The sequence below is a fragment of the Triturus cristatus genome, chromosome 11 (genome assembly GCF_964204655.1).
Source record: "Triturus cristatus chromosome 11, aTriCri1.1, whole genome shotgun sequence".
NCBI classification, from domain to species: Eukaryota; Metazoa; Chordata; class Amphibia; order Caudata; family Salamandridae; genus Triturus; species Triturus cristatus.
This window is the reverse complement of record NC_140594.1, coordinates 277,901,323-277,921,206: the sequence shown is the minus strand read 5'-3', so window position 1 is coordinate 277,921,206 and position 19,884 is coordinate 277,901,323. Positions and strand designations below refer to the sequence as shown.

The window sequence follows — 19,884 nt, the reverse complement described above, 5'->3', positions numbered from 1 at the left end:
AGCACCACATTGGCATTGCCCAAAAAACACAGGGCCCGTTGGGCCCACTCCATAACATCCGAAGTGTCCAACGGAACGTTTTGATTCTTGGCGTTGACCGCCGCATCCAATATCTTGGTAAGGGGGCCCGAAACATCCAACAGTTTATCCTGGCACCCCCGCCAGGCTCTATCCAAACCCTTTTTCGGGTCCTTTGCGAATTTGCGCATAAATGTAGCCATATTCGGATCTAACTCTGGCGTGTCCGCCACTTTTCCGGTCAGCGAGGGTCTCGGGCATTCCGACCTTAAGGTGGCGCGCACCTCTTTCTCAAAACCCTGTCGTAGGTTTACCCCCACATAATGGGCCACATCCGGACAAGGAACCCACTCTGAGGATCGAGGGTGTATAAGACTCTGAGGGTCAAATAAAACATTTTTGGGAGCCTGACTATCATCTGCTTTATAAGCAGTATGTGTCACCTTTTTCGATTTCTTTTTAGGCCTCACCGACTCCACCTCCGAGTCAGAGGTATTTGTAGTAGACGGAAAAGAGTCATCAGTGGTATAAGAAGCCATGGAGCCATGGTCTTTCATGACGTTTTTAGCCATGCGCGCCAAAACCTTGGCAGAAGACTGCGAAGTTCCCGCGCCACTATGCTGAGTCTTCATCTTCCTCTTGCCATATTTGAGGAGAGGCTTAGTAAAAGGCTTTAGGGCTTTTATTAAAGCTTTATTAACTGAACCCTGGACGTGGGTATCCAGGGCCTCAACCAAATTCTCCTCCAATTGTTCAGGCTCCTCATATTCCTCATATGCATCACACTCTACCCACTGATCTTCCTCTTCGGTGTAGTACGCCATTGCTTCAAGCAGAGAGGTCTGGAGGAGATTCAAGGGGGGGGGAGCAGCCCAGGGGTCTGTCAGAACCTGTCCCTAGAACTTGCACAAAAAGAATTGAAACCTACACTAAAGGTTCTGAACCAATAACAAGGTGGAAGTAGAAAACCCCTAATAAAACTCCCCTAGAGCAAAGCTCTATGCCGGTAACACGCTCCGGTCAGCGTTCAGATAATGAGGCCAGAGATGTGTGCAGTCTTTTTACTCTGTGCGCGAGGAGCCGTTAACTCGAAATAGACGAAAACGGGTTCTCGCGCACAGACACAGCGTCCGGGGCAACGACGCGACCGCTCTCTGAGCACGAGCGTGTCGTGTCTGCCTCCTCCTTCTCCACCGCCCCCTAGCGCTCGTAACCGTCCAACGACGCGCGCGCTGCCGTACCCGACGAGCCCTGAGGGAGCCGGAGACGCGAACGCAAACACCTGAGGAATACTGACACCGGCAGCGCCGTAACTTCCTACAACAATCCTGAATATATGCAAATACCAGCGGTAAAATCCTTAAAACAAGAACTTCCCCACAATTCTACCACAACGAGAAAGGTAAGGAAAAGCACTTATCTGCTGCTGCAGCAGCAAAGAAAGAGGAAGTGATGTCGCGGTTTCAGACTATATATACTAAGTACTGATCGTGATTGGTGCATACTATGGAGGGGGTTGTACTTCCAGGGTATGCTGAAGTTTAAAGTTGTTTAATTGGCTGCTGTGTTTTGCAGTAAAGCAAAGAGAAGCATAATCGGAGCCTCCGTGGACTGACATAGAATTACTTTTACGTCACGTCCTTCCAACACGAGCTATTTAGTCTACTTGCTTCCCGGATTCACTTGTGTGCTCTCCCTCGGCACCCTAACCTCACCTTCTTCTCCAACCACGGCTCACTGGTTTCCGTGTTTACTCTTCTCTGCTCATTTCTCTGAACAGCAACTTTAAGCCTCGAGCCTTTACCGGTCGTTTATCACGTGACACAGTGGCAAGCTGCTGTTTGGCTAAACGATAAAACCACTCGGACCAGTCGCGTGAGACGAGGCTCGAGCCTCTGCTTAGGGGCTGTCTATGAGTTACCCCACCTGCGGAGTTTGACTGTCACTCTCCGCAGCTAAAAGACGAGAGACACTTGCTTCTAAAGCGTAGGTCTAGTGGTAAAAGTTTCAGTGAACGATCAGTTCACCCGCAGTTTGTAGGTGTGCCACTACATGCGAGATTCTACGCCTGCAAATTAAAATATACACCCGCCATACATTCATTCTGGAAAGTGGACACTGCTGGCTGCTGATTCTTATTAGTTCATTACCGATATTACACCCTTCAACGTCCAAGCTTAAACCCATTTTTAAGTATAGCATACTTTAACGTTAACATTACTAACAGCAATGCAGATCGTGTGTACGTCTGTGGACCCTGCTTTCTCAGATTGGTGCTGGCTATAAGCATGGGAAATCAGGACACTAGAGGGAGCCCTTTCTATTTGAATTGTTGGGACCGGAGAGTGTCAGTGAGATCTTAAAACTATCATGTGATTATTATGAATGACTGCCGCAACCTTTCAGGCCTAATACTTACGATATTTGTTTGGACAACTCTGTATGTATTTTTTAAACGTTCTGACTACTTTGCTTTACACGATATTCAAAACAATGTTACCCATCGTTTCATGATAACAACCCACACTATCCCTTTCTGTATAGACTAGGCTTGTGACCTCGCAATAATTTGACAGTCAAAATTGAAGTCCCTCACAAAACCTTCTTTCTTCACTCTAAGCCCTCTCCTACTTTAAACGGTGCCTTCCTCAACTGTACATCTCCAGACAAGACGAGTTAGACATTGCTATTTCCCACCCTTCAGGGAACAACTGAACTTTTTAAAATTACTTAATTTAACTTATGACCTTACGTGCTTTTTTCCTTTCACACCTGTAGTATCGCGAGAGACGATGGGGCAGCCCACGCCTCTCGCTACGATAGGGGGAAGGTCGGTCAGCGAACACCCCCAGAATAACGATTATGGAAGTGGGCTCGACGGAGGTTGAGACCACGTGAGCAACTTAATAAAAAGCCCAGGGCTCTGGGCCAGTGGCGTCACTAGGGTTGGTGTCACCCGGTGCGGGTAACCCATGGTGTCACCCCATCATGACTTACCGCATGGACCTCCTCCGCTCCGAGTCCACTAGTGGACACAGTTGGGAAATAACGGAACCATACAGAATCCTTAGTAACGTTTGTAAATTTAGGTCCTCTATTTACAAAGGCCATAGAAGGGTTTTGGACCGCCTACCTGCACCTGGTGGCATCACCTGAGAATAACCCCATGAACCACAGTGAGTACCGAGGGGTGGGAAGAGGGCCCACATGTATGTATTGAGCCATATAAAAAACTTTGTGCCTTCTGCTGAAGGTTTTTTCTTCATGTTGTTTAGGTCATCAGGAGGAAGGTCTTACCTTGGGGCACCAAAAAACTCTGAGGCAATGTCTGCTCAATAACATGTTGCTTTATTGTGGAGGCACGTGCAGACATGCAGCATTATATGCTTGGCATCCGTCATGTTCTAAAGCTGAACGTCCCAATGCACACAAACTCATCTCCGAAAATGCTTCCTTGTTGTGGCCTTATGTCACCAAACCACACTGTGCCCACTGCACTCAGTGAGATGTCACAAAACCCCATTCTTATTGTTTGTTTTCTTTGGGTGTCATTTTAGTTTGCCCATTGAAATGGCCACTAAATTTGCACAGACATTCAGTTTTACTGATAAAACTATATTGGTGACAAATGATGATGTGTGGAGCTTGGGTTTCTGTGACCATTCATCATTTGTGCATCAATGAGTTGCGTGTTCTGATTTGTTTTAACCCTATTTAAATCTGTGTTTCCATAACTCTTCAGAACTAAATGGGCTTTGTGCTTGGTTTTCTCACAGGTGAATGTGTACATTTAATTTACAGGTATCTACATTTTGTTGTGGGTTACAAAAAATGATAGCCTTCCCTTTCGCACTCCCTGTGCCTGGCAATATTGTCATATAATTCACTTTACTTTCTCTGACCACAACGTGAGAGAAGTTTGTAAATACCAATCCTTCACGTTGAAAAAAACATAAGAAGCAATTTGTCAGAAGTCAAATGTCAGGTCATGTCCTCTATCTTTGAAGCATAGGAAATGTGACAAGATAAATACAGAATTTACAAGCATCTTTGTATATTGCTTGGACTAACTTTCAAGACCCACCAAAAGTAAGCTCGACCCTCCAGTGGGTCCTGAGCCACAGTTTGGGAAACGCTTTGCTGCTAAGGCATGCAACCACAGGTAGGGAAACACAAATGCAGACAGACTATTTGTGCGGTGCCTCTGTGTAACCTGTCACTTTCTGTTTGTATTTTTGTCTGTGCCCTGGATTTTTTGTCCTAAACATCTGGTGCTGCTTTTCTTTTTGTTCCTCAGTTTACAGTGCAAGTGCCTTGCCACATGATGGGGTTGGGGTGAATACCTAGTGGAACTGAGCTGCTGACCTAGGGAGCAGGGGTTGAATCCTTGTCTAGGCTTAGCAGTTTTTGTGGGCAAATCACTTAATCTTTCGCTGCTTAAAAAATGAAAAAATGTGTACGTAGTATGGTTTTGTTGTTAAGTGCACTAATGCCCTTGGGACAGTTTCACGCTATAAAAAAACTGCATAAAAAAATGTCCAGTCTGGGGTGACCTAGAAAGAATCATGCTCCACTGAGAGACCACATACATTGTCTGTGTTCGTTTATGCATGCCTCTGTTTACATACGTTAGCAAGTTCTAGTCAGACTTGCTGACTTTGTCAACTCTCGTTTTAATAGGTCCAGCAAAAGTAAATAAACTGACTTGAAATTTGCTGGAAAATCCTTATATGCATGTGGTTACTCACGCCATAAACCCCTTAGGTATGCGGTGTTTACGTTTAAAAGGCATACGTTTCATGACGTTTTTACAGTGGGTAGTTTAATAACAAGAGGTGCATGGCACAGTGGCGCAACCGCCCTGACCTTTCTCAGTACCTATCAGCACGTGATGTAGGTGTACTTGTGAGTGGGTGGATGCAGGGGTACTCGTGAGTGGGTGACATTGCCTTTGTCAGACAGCAGCCCTCATGCATGCATCTCTTCCCAGGGGCATCCAAGCTGACTCCAGGTGAATCACTGTAATGTTACATGAACTGTAACTGCAGTGTGTGTGGTCTTCCGGATACTACGAGCAGCCTGATTGGATTACACAAAACATCTTACCTTTTAAGACTTCACTGTGGTGGTGGCTGGGCCCCTACCGTATGGGTTCTGCTTCTGCAAATCGCCCAGCAGCCCTCCCCTGCCGAGACTGTCTCTGTCTTCATGCAGTCTAAGCGCGTGGTGATGGTGCACGTCAAAGGAGCACAGCACGGGGGCTGGCCCAGGGCCGTCATTGGTAGCGCTATAAGATTGACGGCCCTGGGACCCACAAACTGGGTACGCCACCGCCGCGCATCGCACCATCACCACTATGCTAGTAGGTGGTGCGTGCGTGGCGCTGGCGTGCACTGCAGTATTTGTTCCTCTGAGTCCTGATTATAAAGCAGTCAGAGGCAAGGCTGCAGAGCTGTGTTACACTTACACAGCGTAACCAGATTGGTGTCACCCAGGGCCGGCTTTAGAGCTGGTGGCGCCCTGTGCGACAATGTTTGTTGGCGCCCCCCCAATGACCACCTCCACCTCGGATTCTCTCACTAGCACCCTTTAACAGCGACCAAGTCTCCATAACCACACCCTCTCAGATGCATTGAATTAGTTATACAGCACCACTCATACCAGTGTAGGGTGTCCGAGCACTTTGCATCACACACATTACACAGAGACAATCAATCATACGTGTGTAAATCAGTGTATAGGCAATGTTACATAAGCCAAAGGACTAAAAGTGTAGGAGTCACATGTCATCCATACTGGTAGGCAGTATAGTTTAAGAGTGCTTGGTGTGGAGAAGCACAAACTCAGAGTCGAAAAAGAAACAGCCTAGTTGGGAGTTTTCTTTAAAAATAAGAATCGATTTCTAGCCAAATTAACCCTTTTTGCAACATTAATCAATGCTCTAATAATGTATATTTTGCGGTGTGTATGCAGTTCTAGGATGAAAGTTAATAGCTCACTATCCTATATTAGGACTTTAAGTTAGAAATTGCAAGTAACAAAAGGATGTCTCTTTGGAAAGCAGTAACCTGCAGATCTGTTTACATCATAGGCACTCTGTAATCTACTTGGTACACGTTCTTTGCAGCAGGCACATTAACCCGCTGCACTAACTTCACATAAAAGTCAAAACCTCATCTATACAAAATGCTGATCTCTCTCCAGGAAGATAATTAATCACACGAGTTATCTTGACATTTATGTGAGGCCTGGTAATTGACGGGGGAAAGAAAAAGAAACGCTGCAGCAGGTGCTTCAAAAGCATAATAAACTTTCGAACACGGCGTCTAAAGCCGGCCCTGGTGTCACCCCATACGATGGTGTCACCCGGTGCGGTCCGCACCCCCCGCACCCCCCTAGTGACGCCGCTGCTCTGGGCGGAAGTTCGTTCCTAGCTAACCACCGATGTTAAACCTGTGTGCTGCGTAATTATTTACAGTGTGGGCCCAGTCACTCACAACATTACACTGGCGACGAGGTGGTGTACCTCCAACCCGCCGTGCAGCCTGTGCGCTACCGCTGCCTACGCACCTGTGACCGTGCAGCCCCTCCCGCTGGAGTACTGCGCTCCGCGCGACCTGTGCCTGAAGCCCTGTCTGCTGCCTGAGCCTCGCAGCGGCCCCACTGCACCACCGGAGGTCGCCTGCAACGACGTGCAGACGAGACGGCTAGAGCGCACATACGGGTGCCCCGCGAAGCGCCTTTGGACGCGGTGAGTGCTCACATGCTCTCTGCTGCCCCCTCTGGCTGCTAGTCATCACCGCACCCGTAATTGAAATTCAGCCCGATCTCACCTGTAGGTGACCCTGCCTGTGAGTCACGCGCTGCAAGCGCGTGTGCAGAGTTTCCCTCCCTGCATCTCCAGCCACCAACCTCCACCATCAAATACAAGAGAGGTGCTGCCAAGCACATCTAAGGAGCCCACCCCTCGCAGTACTCCTGCCCAACAGTGCCGCACGGTGCCACGCAGCCTCACCTCGGAGCCCCCTCCCCCCGCTGGCACAGGAACTGCTGTGGGACGGACCCAGTCGCCTGCGGGGTGCATGCCCCATCGTGGCCCCAGCCGCCACCGCCTGCCAATCAGCCACCGGTGTTGGTACCGCCGCCTGGCGTTCATACAAACTTCCTCCTGCCATCAACGCTCTGGTGCCACACAGACGCTACAGTTTAGTCTTTCTGCGCCCTAGGAGTCGCTCACAGTGGTGCCACCATGACCACCGTCCCACCCCTGGAGCCTTTCGCCGTCACAGGTCCGCCGCCTTCCCAAGCTGCGCGGTGGAAGGAATGGGTAGAACGGCTGGAGACATTCTTTGAAGCTGCAGAAATCAAAGAGCGACGACAGCGGTCCATGCTCCTCCAACTGGGTGGCGCAGACATCCATAAAATTGCGAAGACCGTCCAGGAGGCCGGACCCCCGAGGACCTACGCCACGCTGCGGGATGCCATCGCTGCGCACTTCGAGCCGTGTGCCAACCCAGACTACGAACGTTTCCTGCTCCGCCAAGCGAAACAGCTCCCAGAAGAATCGGTCGAGGTATTCCACGCTCGGCTCAAGGAGCTAGCAAGCACATGCACCCTGCCTGATGAAGACGGTGAGGTGCGAGCACAATTCATCCAAGGGTGCGCTTCCTCAAAACAACGCGAACGCGTCCTTGAAGAGCACAACATGCCAATGAAGGACATACTGACCCTAGGACGCTCCAAAGAACTGTCCAAGGCCAGGGCAGCCCATATGGAACTGAAATCTCCGGCAGCTATCAAAGAGGAACCAGTCTGTGCTATTCAACCCAATCCGTGAGGCCCACGGCAGAGACCCAGAAAACCCATCTGCTCAAGGACCCGGACAGAATCCTAAACTCAGTCTCTGTGGGTGGTGCGGAGGCCCGCTCCCACACGACGGCGCGTGCCCAGCTCAAGGAAAAACATGCAGTGCCTGTGGAAAAGTCAACCATTTTTCCAAAGTCTGTCGCTCAAGACCCTCAAGGCAGTCGCAAGGCCCGACTCGACCAGTACCCGCACTGGAGCCTGCACCTGGTGATTCATCGAGCAGAGACATGGACAATGATGAAGCTGCCACGGTGCACGTGGTGCACATGCTACATGCCCTCTCGGCGTCTCTGCAAGCCGCACCCATGTGCACTGTGAACGTGCAAGGACATCCAGTAACGACGCTCATCGACACCGGCGCCACAATCAACCTTATAGCCATCGGTGCCTACAGGCTGCTACCCAATCCGCCGGCGCTCCGCAACACCAAAGTCCAGGTGTATGCTTTTGGAACCCACACCCCACTCCGAATGTGCGGAGTGTTCCAAGCAGAAATTTCGCACAACGAATTCTGTCAGTCAGCCAAAGTCTACGTGTCCAGAGAAGGGTCAGGATTCCTCCTCAGCTGTCGCACAGCTCTAGAACTGCGCCTCATCCAGTTCGCTTTTGCGGTGCAAGCGCATGATCTGGACAAGTTGATATCTGAGTTCGCACCCCTCTTCGACGGGATCGGGTGCCTCACAGGCCCAGCAGTTCGTCTACATATTGACAAGGCAGTAGCCCCGGTGGCTCTCAGACACAGGAGGATTGCCTTCCACCTCCGACCGAAAGTGGAATCAGAACTCCGCATGCTGGAAGCGGCGGGAATCAATGAGCGGGTGACTGGCCCCGCCCCATGGGTGTCCCCCATCGTGGTCGTGAAGAAACCGAAGCAGCCGGACGCTGTCCGCATATGCATTGACATGCGAATCCCGAACCTCGCCATCAAACGGGAATGCCACTTGACGTCCATGGTGGATGACATCATAGGCGAGCTTGCAGGGTCAAAGTGGTTCTCGAAGATGGACCTCCGGTCGGGGTATCATCAAGTCCCACTCCACCTAGACTCGCGTCCGATCACGACTTTCTCCACCCACGCCGGCCTGTGGCGTTACAAGCGCCTTAACTTCGGGATCTCCAGCGCAGCCGAAGTGTTCCAAAATATAATCAAAACTATCCTGCAGGGGCTAGAAGGGGTGCTCAACGTGAGCGATGACATCCTAGTTCACGCCCCCTCCCCAGAAGAACACATCGTCCGCCTCAACGCAGAATTCACACGCCTGAGAGACCGCGGCCTAACACTCCACAGGGAGAAATGCGAATTCCTGCGCAGAGAAATAAGTTTCTTTGGCTACCGATTTTCAGACAGAGGGATCGGGCCGGATCCCGCCAAAGTCAAGGACGTTCAAGAAGCGCCAGCCCCCACATCCGTGACCGGAGTCCGCAGCTTTCTGGGAATGGTCACGTATTGTGGCCGGTTCATCAAGAACCTGTCCGATCTGACGGGCCCACTGAGAGAGCTCACCAAGACCACTGCCCACTGGACCTGGGGCCCAACACAGGAGCAAGCGTTCCAGCAGACCAAAGCTGCGCTGTCTGCCGACACAACCCTCGTATACTTTGATCCGCGCCATGACTCCCAACTGGTCGAAGACGTTAGTCCCACTGGTCTAGGAGCCGTGTTAGCGCAACGCCAGAGCTGCGGGGACTGGGCGCCAGTGGCCTATGCGAGTAGAACTCTAACGCCTACTGAACAGCGCTACTCACAAATTAAAAGAGAGGCCATAGCTATTCTGTGAGGGTGCCGCCATTTCCACATCTATCTGTACGGCCACCCATTCACGGTCATAAGGGATCACAAGCCACTGATTCCGCTATTTCTAGGATCGTCATCCCGGCCCCCTCCACGAATTGAGAAGTGGATACTGCAGCTACAAGAGTTCCAGCCGAAGGTGTAATACCGTCCCGGCACGCGGAACCCTGCCGACTTCCTGTCACGGCATGCTCGGCCAGTAACCCCCCCGGAAGCCGAGGAAGCGGCTGCCACAGAAGACTATGTACGGATGGTAGTCGAGCGGTCCCGACCCCTCCCGATGTCACTGCAAGAAGTCATAACAGCCACCCAGGACGACGACTGCCTCCAAATGGCGATACAAGCAGTCGGCTCTGGAGACTGACAGCTGCTCCAAAACCCGTCGCCCATGCGCACGGCAACGGCTCAAGCCATGCTAAAGTCGCTACACCAGGTCCGTCACGAGCTGTCGGTGTCAGCTGAAGGATGTCTCCTGCGTGGCCCGCGGCTAGTCCTACCCGTGAGCCTCACCAAACAAGCGGCACTCCTGGCCCATGGAGCGCATCAAGGGATCGTCAAGTCCAAGAACCGACTTCGGAGCAAAGTGTGGTTTCCAGGCCTAGACCACCAAATTGAGTCACTCATACAGCACTGCCCTGCATGTCTCGCCACGAGTCTCCCAAGCAGACCAGCACCGGTGGTCACTGAAGCAGGCCCCAGCAGCCCATGGGAGAGAGTCAGTGCAGACTTCTGCAGTCTTCCAGGCAGACGACACATGCTGGTAGTTGTTGACGACTTCTCTAGGTACCCTGAGGTAGAGTTCATTTCCTCCACATCCGCAGCAGAAGTCATCCCTAAACTCGAAAAAGTGATAGCCGCTCACGGGCTGTTTGGAGAACTACGGACTGACAACGGACCACCGTTCACCAGCATGGAAGTCGCTGAGTACCTGGGATCCCATCGGATAAAATACCGCAAAATCACGCCTCGGTGGCCCCAGGCCAACGGCGAAGTAGAGCGCCTGATGCGAACTTTGAACAAAACTATACAAATCGCGTTGTCAGAGGGACTCAACCTAGAGCGGGCTGTGTATCAGTTTCTTCGTGAATACCGGCTCACCCCTCACTGCACCACAGGTATATCTCCGAGCCGCCTCTGCTTTGGCCGAACAGTCACCAACACCATTCCCCACCACTCTACATGGGAACAAACCCTCCAAACCTATCAGACCTCAGGCGAGCAAAGACCAACGAAGTGGCATCTCAGAGGAGACGCGCCATAGAGAGCCCCATCGCCGCAGGCGACCAGGTACTTGTGCAGGATCGACACCCCGGAGGAAAGTTCCGGACTCAGTTCGAACGGAATCCATGGACTGTCATTGCCGTCAAGGGTACCATGTTGACCGCTTGGAGGGGTTCCGAGACTGTTACCCGAAATGTGTCATTCTTTTAAAAGGTCCCTCCAGCCGAGGAGTGCACCCCAGCGGACACCCCTGATCAAGGCGAGGCGCCCCAAAGGAGATCTGCAAGTTCAAGGAGCAGAAGGGCTGAACAGGGACAATCAAGCCCCACCGATTACTCACCCTACCTGCAGTCTTCATCGCCATCAGTCCGGGACTCGGAAAGAGAGCAGAGTGGAGGTTCCGTCCACAGTTCAGCTGACCAGCCTCCAGACTTGCAACTGCGGAGCAGTCAAGGCCGGTATCACCTCCGGCCCTGCCCCAAGCTCTCCCAGAAGTACCAGGACTATGTGACTAGTGGCTAGTCGGCGATCAGATGTCGGATCGCAGCCAGGGTGAGCAGTTGCTGCCAACTCCCAAGTAAGACTGTTTCATTTTATTGTAACTCGACCGATAGCCAATGGTCAGGACTGGAAGTGAATGTTTATAGTGTTTCATGGTTATTTCTTTGTTATTTCCTGGTGGGGGAGGAATGTAGTATCGCGAGAGACGATGGGGCAGTCCACGCCTCTCGCTTCGATAGGGGGAAGGTCGGTCAGTGAACACCCCCAGAATAACGATTATGGAAGTGGGCTCGACGGAGGTTGAGACCACATGAGCAACTTAATAAAAAGCCCAGGGCTCTGAGCGGAAGTTCGTTCCTAGCTAACCACCGATGTTACACCTGTGTGCTGCATAATTATTTACAGTGTGGGCCCAGTCACTCACAACATTACAACACCTTCCTCCTGGGAGTTTTTTTTAATATCGTTTGTAATATCTCCACTGATCGGATCACTTTTGCACTGGAGACTTTTCTCTCACCTAATGACCATCTTCAACTTTGTAGCAAACATACCCATAGCAAAGGCTCCATTCTCAACCTCGTTATTGACAAACAAAATCATTTCCAACCCTTGAACCTTATCATCTTGCACAGATCTGATCATCTCCTCATCGCCGCCTTTTTATCACCCTGTACAACTGCGCCTCATTCTCAAACCAAATGAGAGTTGATGTAGGGCTGTGATAATTAGATCCGCAATAGACACATTTTCAATAGTTTATCTTAGTCCAACCACTTGCTTCTAAGGCACTAATTTCCTTTTTGAAAAATACAACTCTTCCATTGAAGCCTTAATCGATGATCATACCCATCTCTCCAGTAACACCCCATACAATGTCACCAGCCATGTTCTGTGCAGGTAACAGCGGTGAGGCTGCCTGGGAAGTGGGGGGGGGGTTTCGAGGGATGATGCCGAGGGAAAATGAATTCTTTATTTAATTTTCCCTCAGCTTCATCCCTCGAAATCCCCCCCACGCGGCCCCACCGCTGTTACCTGCACGGACCGCGGCTGGTTGTCATCCAGCTTCAGTCTTATTGAGAGGCAAGCAAACTATGGGCCATATTATCAAGGACCGGCGATAACATTATTGCCGCTTTAGCGGCAGGAAACTGCTGCTATGGCGGCGATAATAGACTTGATAATATACCCTTGTGAATTCCCATAGAAGCCCAGGTTCTGGTGTGAACCTGGGCTTCTATGGGAATTTCCCACGCTAAATAAATGAGGGAGGAACTTAGTGTCTCTGCCCGGGTTTTCCCGGTCAGGTTTTCCTGCTCACTGTTTTTACTGCCAACAGAAGACCCGCCCACGCCAGGACCGATTTAATGCAGACCGCAGCATGACCGCATTAGTAGGCACCTGGGCACCTACTTGTCAGTGGTCTCTAGTTCCTGCTTGTTCCAGACGGAACCAGTTGCTGCCTTTTGACCAAGGGACACTGCCGCTGCCTGGGTTTTCCCACCCGGGTTTTTCCGCTCAGCACCCCATGACCTACTCAATATAGGCTGCAGCATAGCAAAGCCTGTCTGCGCGTGTCCGCACTTAGACCGCGCCCAGCGCCAGAAACCCTGGCCCCATGAACATTCAATGCAATACCACAGATGCCAACGAAGGCTGCCACTACTCCTCTGCCATCCTCCGCAAACACGCAGCTGCTACGCATCCCCCTAGCATTCCTCCAGCACCGCAGTAGTGTGGTACTGTAAATTTCGGAACCACGTATCTGGCATGATTCTAACACGACGATTTCTTTATCAACAGACCAAGAATGTTTAGGATACTATGCACAAGCATTTGCGTCACATTCGAGTGACGAGATCGCCTGAAATCAGAGTTTCTGTCCTAATACCTCGAGCTCCATTTTAGGACGACAGCCATTTTGTGATTGCCCTCTCATAGGCAACAGGACTACGGCCGAGCATGGGTCTGAAGGACACACACACCTTCGCAGACTCCTCTGTGACCTGGGTGAACTGACTCCGCTGCCTAAGGCCAAACCTGATCGGTCAGTTCCCTTCCCGCGGCCGAATGAGATTAGTATCAGGGCCCAGCATATCACGAAACCTTTCATCACACACAAACCATGCCTAATCTTCTACACACCTGCCCCTGTTTCCCTCTTTATGACCCGTTTTACGAGGAGGAGGTGCCTGTTTTTATTGGGTGTCCGTCGATATCTGATGAAGGCGCTAAGCTTTGCCGGGTAATTGATTAAGGGCTGAACGAACTGAAATATGTACTTGCCATTATGACTCTGTCTTTTCCTTTGTAATGAATGCATGTGAATGATCATACCGTTAAACGAGGAATGTTTGCCTAAAGCATAATATTTGGTATATAAGGAGAAGGCTGGTTTTCGTAAGTGAGCAGTCTCCTGAGAATATACACGTGTTGTACTTCTAGGATACCTGTTACTGGCTGCAGCCAATAAATACGATCTTTGACTTCACCAAGAAGACTCTGTGTTTCTGTAGTCTGAAACAGGAAGAACTCGAAGTCTTCGGGTGTGTTCCCTGGCACCGCTGGGTTCCGAAAAACCCAGTACTTCAGTTGGCGCCCAACAGTGGGGCGATTTCAGCGGTACTGGTCCAAGCCAGAGGTTCGTGAGGAGCTTCGTGTGAAAATTCTGGAGGAAGGCCGCCACTTCATCGACCCCTGTATGTCGACGTGGTCCGAAAGTCTTTGCTGCGAGGTTCTCCGCGTCCCAACGGCTACAAAGGACTGCTGCCCTGACTATCGCCCTGTTTTGGACCCTTGATGAATTGGTAGAGCGAACGAGTCTTCTGGTGACGTCATCGACACCTCAGTTAAGTATAAATGGAGCGTCTCCCAGTCCTTAGTTTGATTACTTGGTTTGATATCCCCTTTGGGATCTTTTGATTTGGAACTTGCAAGCGCCAAAACCAAGGGACTCGTGTATTCACGAGACTATCGTATTCGATAATCCTTTGAAGTTTGAAACTAGACTAGAGAGCGAAGATGCCTGGTTCTAGTATACTTGGAAATTGGTTTTATCTTGGTTATAATAGGGATTCCCGATTGGAGGACTCGTGTCCGGTTCCTCCGATTGGAACTCCAACTTATGAATTATATGTAAAACATGGCATAGGCCCACTCACATATAATGAAGTATGGATCCGTTACACCAGAAAATATGGTGACTTAAAGTGGCCCCAATACGGTAGTTTCGACACAGCGATTCTGGATAATCTAGATGTTAAACTCTTTAAGAAGAAAGCCCGGCCGGCAATGTTTGACTCTTTCCGCCTATGGCGGAAGGAAGCCAAACAGAAGGAAATTAAATTGGCAAAAAGAAATAAAAAAGAAAAGGGTATCTCGATAATGCAAGCCGCTTTGCAGTTTCAAGATAATGAAGAAGAACAGATGAGTGAGCAGTTGCACAGACAATGTAAACTAGTGATAGATAAATGTTATCCAGTTTTGCCGCTTCTTCAGCAAGATGCGTCAAAAGAAATAGAGAAAGATACTTTGATGTCACACTTGTTAAGTTCACCACCCCCTTATGCGCAGAGTGCTACAGCGCCTCCGCAACACCAAGTTGTGCAACATCCAGTTATTTTACATCAAGCTCCTCTACCACCAGTTCCTCCTCAGTTGGCCCCTGCTCCCATGGTGCAGCCCCCTCAGGGGCCGCCGACTTTGCTGCCTGTCCCCCCTTTACCTTCTATGACTTTGCCTACTACAGCGACTGCCTCTCTTGGCGCTCTTCCTGATACTGTCTCTACATCTACGTCTACGCCTACTGTGCTTCCCTCTGTTTTTTCTCCTGTTCTTTTGTCAGCTTCTCCTTCTGTCCGACAGAGAGTGACGGATACAGTTGCTAGTTTTATATTACCTTTCTTTGGGTCGTCTGGTGTGACCCCTGATCCAGAGCGTAAGCAGACGCGTAGTCAACTGCCTAATTCTCACGAGAAAGAGATGTTTGACCGTATGGCGCGCAAATGGATCGTTCACCCATCTAGGTATAATTTGGAGTCTGTTATGGAGGTCTTTTGTCAATGGGAAGCACCGAAACAGAGATACGTTTTTGAACAGATGTGTGTTTTCCTTTGTGAGGAATTGGAGGATAACGATTTGGAAGCAAATCCGCAGGATTTGTGCCGTGTACGGTTTGAGTTTGAAAAAGGTACGATTGTGGGTCCCGAAGTCGAAAAAGCAGTTGCGACATTGTTATTTTTTAGGATTGAGGATCCTTCCCAGTCACTGTTTAAACATGACTCCTCTGGTAAAAAGGTGCGGCAGTACCCTATGAGGGAAGTCCCTCCGGTATGGAAGGACGCTGTTGCGGCCGATGCCGCTCAAGGTATTGCTGCTGCTCCAGCTCATTTTCAGCGTGTTTGGGTACACGTCCCTTGGAAACGATCTGAAGTGTTAGCCCTTAAACAAACTTTACCCGACCCCCGTAAGAACCCTGCGGGATATTATAGGGAGTTATCGCAGACTGCGGAATCATGTGTTATGAATTTGGCTGACATAGACATGCTATTTGGGAATGTGGTCCCGCAGCCTTTGTGGGGATTGATTCGCAATACAGATCACGTGCAAGAGTTAGGCGCCACATGGGCTAATATTAGAGCTGCTAACGATGGGCAAGTTGGTGGTGCCAAGCCTGATCCCGTAGTAGCAGAACTCCCTGCTAGGATCATCACATACATGAAAACTTTAATGCCTGCGATGCGTGTTAATTGGGATAAGTTATCTGCGTGTAAGCAGAAGAAAGATGAAACAGTGTCTGATTTCTTCACTAGGTTTGAGGAAACGTTTATCGACCACAGTGGTCAAGATATGAGTACAGAAGGTGGTCAACGGTTGTTCGTTGACAAATTTGTGCATAATTTGCTTCCAGAGTTGTGTAAGAAATTGAAAGATTCGGAAAGCTCTTGGGCTGTTTCCTCTTCAGCACAAATATTAGCTACTGCACAGTATTACGAAAACAGGGATAAAGATGAGAAAGATAGAGCAGACAAGAAAAATAAGGAATTAAAAACGAAAGTTCTTTTACAACAGGCCTACCCGCCACATGGTGGTCAGAGTAATTATCAGCAACCTCAACAGTTTCAGAAAAACATGCAAAGGTATGAGTTTACTCGACCGCGTGCCCCTGTAGGTCCCAATCAGTGTTCATATTGTAAAGAAGAGGGTCATTTCAAGTATAGTTGTCCTATTTTGTTGCAGCGTGCTAATGGTGCATTTAGCGCAAGAGGTCGAGGTGTTCAACAAGCTCCCAGAGGTAGAGGACGCGGAAGTCTCACCCAGAACACGCGTCCCCTTCCACCTCAAAATACACTGAATAGTTTTGACCAACAAACTAATGCGTCTGGCAGGACGGCTCAGTACTATAATGATGATTATTATGTGGAAGATGAGAATATGGAAGGTAATGATTGCTAGGACAGCCATAGACAAAGAGAGGGAGTTGTTTCAGTTCCAGTAGATCAAAGTGGACCGTATGTTAAGGTGACTACATCAGGTGTGTCAGAGCCTTTTCTGTTGGATACTGGTGCTGCAAAGAGTTCTATTATGCACTCAAAACTCCCTGGCGTGCCTTTGTCTGGCAAGATGAATGTTTCGGTAGGTTTTTCTGGCGCCCCGGTTAGGAATCCGATTTCTTGCCCTATGTCCCTTTCTGTTGGACCTTGTGAATTGGAAGCACCCCTAATTTTGACAACGGGTTGTGGTGAAAACTTGTTGGGATTGGATTGTTGAAAAGATTGTATGCAACATTATATTGTTCTCCTTCGGGAGTACAACTTACACTGGGTAGGAAAGTGGTTTCTCCAATGTATTTGTCAAAGGATAAACTTCCGACAGAATTGTCGTTTCTTCCTGATGCCATTTGGGCTACTGGTCCTAATGATGTGGGCCTTTTGGAAATACCGCCATATGTTGTAACATTGAAGGCCAATGTTAAATTGCCACGCATTCCCCAATATAAGATCTCTAGTGAAGGTGAAAAAGCATTGCTAGCGATCATTTACGATTTGATTGGAAAAGATGTGATCGAAGAGACCAGAGGCAACGTTTGCAATAGTCCTGTTCTGCCTGTTTTGAAATGTACTGACCCTTCCCAGCCACCTGTTTACAGGTTCGTGATTGATCTTAGAGAGGTCAATAAAATAGTTGTGCCACAGTTTCCAGTCGTTCCTGATATTACTGCCTTATTGACTATGATTCCAGCCTCCGCCGCCTGGTTTTCGGTGATTGACTTAAAAAATGCTTTCTTCAGCATCCCAATCGCCGAGGAGAGCAGAGATATTTTTGGTTTCAGCCTAGGAGGTCGAAGCTTTCGCTTCAAATGCGCTCCTCAGGGCTACTGTGAAAGTCCATCAATATACAGCCAAGCTTTAAAAACTCAGCTCGATGCGATTGTTTTACCTGATGGTGCTACCCTTATTCAGTACGTTGATGATTTACTAACCGCGGCAGATTACCATAAGACAAGGATGGTTAGAGGCGTCATCAGTCAGGATGACACTGCAGGACAAGAATATGGAGATTTCATAAAGGGTTCTCTGCCGTTTTGGGGTCCAATGGTTAACAGCAGGAACATAAGACAATTGACAAGAGTGGTTGAATCCACGGTAGTTGAAACAGCCGGTGCCCTTGGTAATTTGACTGCTGAGCTCCAGTCGGATCGTCTTATGACTCTTCAGAACAGGGTCGCGTTAGACGTCATACTTGCAGACCGAGGTGGGGTATGTAGAGTGATCCAATCTAGCTGCTGTGTTTTTATTGCAGATAACGCTCCAACAGTTTTCCAGGCCATTTCCAAACTGCATAGAATCTCCGAATCTATTCACGTAGATAATGGGGAATGGTCATTGGCAGGGTGGTTCTGGGAACTGATTTCCGCTTGGGGTTGGAAGATCCTGATAGTCATTGGAATGATCTTAGCCATTCTTTTCCTGCTCTGTCTATGTGTACAGTGTGCTCCTGTAATTTGTGGCATCTGCGCTACATCATGCATAAGGAAACCTGTAACGCGAGACGAGCTAAGCAATAGGATGATGCTACAGCAACATCTCCGCGACTTCATGGACATAGACCTGGATTCAGACTAGCGGGAGTATAGGTTATTGCCTATGTAAGGGCAAAAGGAGGGTCTGTGGTACTGTAAATTTCGGAACCACGTATCTGGCATGATTCTAACACGACGATTTCTTTATCAACAGACCAAGAATGTTTAGGATACTATGCACAAGCATTTGCGTCACATTCGAGTGACGAGATCGCCTGAAATCAGAGTTTCTGTCCTAATACCTCGAGCTCCATTTTAGGACGACAGCCATTTTGTGATTGCCCTCTCATAGGCAACAGGACTACGGCCGAGCATGGGTCTTAAGGACACACACACCTTTGCTGACTCCTCAGTGACCTGGGTGAACTGACTCCGCTGCCTAAGGCCAAACCTGATCGGTCAGTTCCCTTCCCGCGGCCGAATGAGATTAGTATCAGGGCCCAGCATATCACGAAACCTTTCATCACACACGAACCATGCCTAATCTTCTACACACCTGCCCCTGTTTCCCTCTTTATGACCCATTTTACGAGGAGGAGGTGCCCGTTTTTATTGGGTGTCCGTCGATATCTGATGAAGGCGCTAAGCTTTGCCGGGTAATTGATTAAGTGCTGAACGAACTGAAATATGTACTTGCCATTATGACTCTGTCTTTTCCTTTGTAATGAATGCATGTGAAGTATCATACCGTAAAACGCGGAATGTTTGCCTAAAGCATAATATTTGGTATATAGGGAGAAGGCTGGTTTTCGTGAGCAGTCTCCTGAGAATATACACGTGTTGTACTTCTAGGATACCTGTTACTGGCTGCAGCCAATAAATACGATCTTTGACTTCACCAAGAAGACTCTGTGTTTCTGTAGTCTGAAACAGGAAGAACTCGAAGTCTTCGGGTGTGTTCCCTGGCACCGCTGGGTTCCGAAAAACCCAGTACTTCAGTAGGAGCTTTCTCCTACACCATTGCGATTATACCTGTGACATTTCAGACCGGACACCATCACACACCAACTGTCCCCCATGCTCTTCAACGCCCAATCCCTCGGGAAACACTCCACTGAAATCTGGTACCTCCTCAAAAGCAACTCAACCGACCATCTCTTCCTGACTGAAACATGGCACAACCATGCCTTCAACCCGGGCATCACCGTGGTCATCCAGCCTGTCTACAAAATCATACACCAGGCCCAAACCCACAGACCAGGCAGAGGACTCGCGATCATCTCAAACATGTGATAGACTGCACCTTCTCCACGCACACTAACCTCATGGAACACAGCCACTTAAAGAAAAAATGTATTACAACATCACCCTTAAGGAAACCATTGCTTAAAGTCCCTGGACCCTGAGCGGAATTCTGCAACTACATCGAGGACTTCATCACTCCCCTCTTTATCAGATCAACTAA

The 19,884-nt window shown here is 49.3% G+C and overlaps 1 long non-coding RNA gene across 1 annotated transcript in view; it reads right to left on the bottom strand.

The window, feature by feature from the left end:
* The window catches only part of LOC146784024 (uncharacterized), a 324,690-nt gene extending 322,851 nt beyond the window's left edge, over window positions 1-1,839 (bottom strand). The window contains exon 1 of the long non-coding RNA XR_014970884.1: window positions 1,734-1,839. This is a non-coding gene — a long non-coding RNA (uncharacterized LOC146784024). The remainder of the gene's footprint in view (window positions 1-1,733) is intronic.
* Between the last annotated feature and the right edge of the window lie 18,045 nt (window positions 1,840-19,884).